The sequence below is a fragment of the Gossypium hirsutum genome, chromosome A04 (assembly GCF_007990345.1).
Source record: "Gossypium hirsutum isolate 1008001.06 chromosome A04, Gossypium_hirsutum_v2.1, whole genome shotgun sequence".
NCBI classification, from domain to species: Eukaryota; Viridiplantae; Streptophyta; class Magnoliopsida; order Malvales; family Malvaceae; genus Gossypium; species Gossypium hirsutum.
In genome coordinates, this window is record NC_053427.1 from 56,227,311 (window position 1) to 56,232,233 (window position 4,923).

Consider the following 4,923-nt stretch of genomic DNA (forward strand, 5'->3'; position numbering starts at 1 on the left):
ATTACTTTTTGAGAGTGAGATCGATTGCACTACTCGTAGAAACTGACGAGAAATAAGGTGTAGCCTAGGATACACAAATGAAGAGAAAGAGGATGAAATTCACACCACAGCTGAGGAGATGGCCGAAAATCAGGAAAATCCGCTACCTCCTGCGATTGCTACTGATCCAGTAAATCAGAATCCTGCTCCACGCGTTATGTACGATTATGCTAAACCTACTTTAACAGGAACTGAGTCAAGTATAGTTAGACCTGTTATTGCTGCAAATATTTTTGAACTGAAACCTAACACAACTCAAACGATACAACAGTTTGTTTAGTTTGATGGTTTGCAGGATGATGATCCAAACAATCACTTGGCAAATTTTCTAGAGTTTTGTGACACTTTTAAAATCAATGACGTTTCTGATGATGCCATTCACCTTCGGTTGTTTCCCTTTTCATTGAGGAAAAAAGCTAAACATTGGTTGAACTCGTTACCACGAGGGTCAATCACTACTTGGGAATAAATGACTGAAAAGTTTTACTTAAATATTTTTCGCCGGCTAAAACGGCCAAATTAAGGAATGATATCTCTTCTTTTGTGCAAGTGGATCTAGAAACACTCTATGATGCATGGGAGAGATACAAGGACCTCTTAAGAAGGTGCCCTCACCATGGGCTGCCCTTATGGTTGCAGGTTCAAACATTTCACAATGGCTTGAATCCTTCGACTAGACATATGATTGATGCAGCTGCTGGTGGGACTATCAATAATAAGACACCCGAGGAGGCTTATGAATTTATAGAGGAGATGTCACTGAATAATTATCAGTGGCAAGTCATGAGGACAAAGCCAACGAAAGCAGCCGACATTTTTAACGACGATTCGGTCACCATGCTCTCTAATCAGGTAGAACGTTTGAATAAAAAAATTGATGATTTACTTAGCTCTTCACAGGTTCACCCAGTAATGCAATACAATACAAATGGAGGTGGAACGAGCAATTCAGAATACCTACCTTATGGCCACAACATGGAACACGAGCAACTAAATTTTATGGGTAATAATCTTCGACCTCAAAATAATCCTTATAATAACACTTACAATGCAGGTTGGAGGAACCACCCAAATTTCTCATGGGGATGACAAGGAAATCAGAGACCACAACATCATTCAGGCTTCCAACAACAACTTTACCAGCAAGAGAAAATGCCGAACCTTGAGGAAATGATGTTAAAATTTATTTTAGTAGCGAAAACCCGTTTGCAGAACACTGAAACTGCACTTAAAAATCAGCAAGCGTCGATCTAAGGACTCGAGAATCAAATTGGGCAACTGGCTAAGATGATTTCAGAAAGACCACCAGAAAGTTTTCCTAGTAACACCAAACCCAATCCAAAAGAGCATGTGAAAGTAGTTACACTAGGGAGTGGGAAGGTGTTAGCTGAATTTGAAAAGAAGCCACCACAAGAAGCTGAAAGAGACAAAAGAGAGGAGGAAAAACCTAAAAATAATGAGAATCCAATGCTAAAGGAATATAAACCAGCAATCTCATATCCAGCAAAGTTGAAGAAAGACTGCATGGATGCACAATTTGGTAAATTTCTTGAACTTTTTAAACATCTGCGTATTAACTTACCTTTTGTTGAAGCTATATAGCAGATGCCTATATATGCAAAATTTTTAAAGGAGCTTCTAAAAAACAAAAGGAAGTTTGAAGACTCATCTACAGTGGAACTTAATGAAGAGTGCTCGGCCATACTCCAAAATAGACTACCAATCAAACTGAAAGATCCAGGAAGTTTTACTATTCCCTACTTAATTGGTAGTTTGAATGTTGATAAGACACTAGCTGATTTAGGCGCTAGCATAATTTGATGCCATATAAAATGTTTAAACAACTTGGTCTTGGGTAACCTAAACCCACTAGGATGAGTATTCAATTAGCTGATAGATCTGTTAAATATCCTAGGGGAATTATAGAGGATGTACTTGTAAAAGTAGATAAATTTATATTCCCTATTGATTTCGTTGTGCTTGACATGGATGAGGATGTTGAAGTGCCATTAATCTTAGGTCATCCATTTTTAGCCACTGCTAAGGCTATTATTGATGTAGGTGATGGTAAATTGGTACTTAGAGTAGGTGACGAAGAGATTATCTTTAAAATTTATGATTCCATGAGATTTTCTAGGGAACAAGATGACTCATGTTATTTTATTGACTCTATTGATCATTCTACTCAAGATTCTTTTTAGGAAATCATACATAAGGACACGTTGGAACTGTGTCTTCCCCAATGAGAGAAGGCGGATGATAATTCTGAGATAGGAGTTGAACTGAATTCCAATGAACCCTCCCCAAGACCAGCAGAATATGAGGGTATTAAGGTAAATGATGAACTTAAGCAAAAACCTTCTATTGAAGTACCTCCCAAACTGGAACTTAAACAATTGCCGAATCACTTGGAATATGCACTCCTTGGAAATAACTCTACATTACCAGTAATTATTGCGTCTAACTTGCAACCCAAAGAGAAAAAAAATTACTCCAAGTCTTAAGAGACCATAAAAGGGCCATAGCTTGGAAAATTTCTGACATTAAAGGGATTAGCCCTTCTTTTTGCACCCAAAATATTTTTATGGAAGATGAATATAAGCCATGCGTGCAAGCCCAAAGATGAATGAACCCCAACATGAAGGAAGTTGTTAAAGCTGAGGTAATTAAACTCCTAGATACTGGAATTATTTATGCTATTTCTGATAGTTCTTGGGTAAGTCCAGTGTAGGTTGTTCCTAAGAAAGGAGGCATGATTGTTGTAGCCAATAAGAAGAATGAATTAATCCCAACAAGGACAGTCATAGGTTGGAGAGTTTGCATTGATTATATGAAGTTAAATGATGCCACGAGAAAAGATCACTTCCCCCTTCCATTCATTGACCAAATGTTGGAAAGATTGTCAGGGCACATTTACTACTATTTTTTAGACGGACTCTCTGGCTATTTTCAAATCCCAATAGCTCCTGAAGATTAAGAAAAGACGACATTTACATGTCCATACGGTATGTTTGGTTATCGTAGAATGCCTTTTGGATTATGTAATGCTCCTGCTACTTTTTAGTGCTGCATGATGGCCATTTTTGACGAACACGCAGAAGACGTCATGGAGGTATTTATGGATGATTTCTTGGTTTTCGGTAACTCTTTCCATCTTTGCCTTAAAAATTTAAAACGAGTGTTAATAAGATGTGAGGAAACAAACCTTGTGCTTAACTGGGAAAAATGTCACTTTATGGTTCAAGAAGGTATTGTGTTAGGACATAAAAATTCTAGTAAAGGGATTGAGGTTGATAAATTTAAAATTGAAACCATTGAAAAACTACCTCCCCCTAATTCCGTTAAGGCTATTAGAAGCTTTTTAGGACATGCTGGGTTTTATAGAAGATTTATTAAAGATTTTTCTAAATAGCTAAGCCTTTAACTAAATTACTAGAAAAAGATGTGCCTTTTAATTTCGATCAAGAATGTTTAGAAGCATTTAATACTTTAAAGGATAAACTGACTAAAGCTCCAATTATAATTGCACCTGATTGGAATTCACCTTTTGAACTAATGTGCGATGCGACCGTGTAAAAGCAAAGAAAAATTTTTCCCAAAATACGGGATTCGATACATTGCCACGACCGTGCGACATAGCCATGGGCAATCCTACCAAATCAACACGGGCGTACAACACACCCGTGTCTATAAACCATGGTCGAAACTGAGAAATTAACACGGGCGTGGGCACATAAACACGGGCAATCAGCACGCCCTTGCCCACCTCCCATGGATAAAATTAAGAAATTAACATGGGCGTGCAACACGTCCGTGCCCACCACTCGTGGTTGAAATTGTCAAAATGACATGACCATGTGCACCAACACGCCTCGAGGAACACGGGCTTGCGCGTTTTACTATTATTTTTATTTTTATCTTTGTTTCTATTTTTATTCATTGTATCTTATTTACTTTTGAAGACCTCCGTCTTATATTCTACCTACCTTTATGGTTATCATCAAATTATTCCCTTAATTCTCCTTCACAGTGGTGTCTTCTCATTTATCCCTCAGAATCATACCTTCCTTTCAACTTTTTCTTCAATTATCGCTCTTGCTAATCCAAGGATATTGTTCACAATTTTAGGGCAGTTTCACTTCTCTCCATGTCTTTTGATATTATCTTTATATTACTATTATACATCTTTGTACATTGAGGACAATGTAAATCTTAAATGTGGGGGGTCATTTATATCATTATCAGAAAATCCCTGAATTTTGTCTTGTTCTCATGTGATATTCTCATATCATTACTAGAATGAATTTTGATTAATTTATGATTTTTATTGTCTTCAATTAAAACATAGGCATTCATGCATTGATTGTTTAAACTTTAAGGAACTAGAGAATCAAGCGTGATAAGTTGATTTTTGAGATTTAAAAATTTTTTAAGTTGTTTCCCCAAGTTTAGGTATTATCTTGAGTTGAAATTCACAAGTTTAACATCAAAAAGCCATAATTTTTGTGAGATCTTGAGCCTTTAGAGCATCTATCATTTCTTTCATGCTCACTTTTGTTATTGCTATGAGTGCGTCAATATTGATTTGTTATTCTAGAACTTGCTTGATTATGCATGTCAAGACCACACTTTTGATTTGATATGTTGAGATGATAAAGGCACCTAGGTTTAACCCACTTACTCCATAAAAGCCTACCTCCATAATTAACCCTTAGTGAACCCCTTTGAGCCTAACAAACCATTCATTGATTTACCCTTAACATTAACCCATAACCCATTATCGTTGAAATCCCCTAAATTAATTTGATCCCTATTTTTGTCGAGATTTGATTTGAATAAATTGCTTAGCTATATTTTATTTTTGATAGCTAGCCTATGTATTTG

General features: G+C 36.5%; 1 non-coding gene across 1 annotated transcript; it reads right to left on the reverse strand.

The window, feature by feature from the left end:
• Positions 1 to 555: 555 nt before the first annotated feature.
• Positions 556 to 662, reverse strand: LOC121228365 (small nucleolar RNA R71). Its single transcript, XR_005925941.1, has one exon. It is a non-coding gene; the product is annotated as a small nucleolar RNA R71 (small nucleolar RNA).
• Between the last annotated feature and the right edge of the window lie 4,261 nt (positions 663 to 4,923).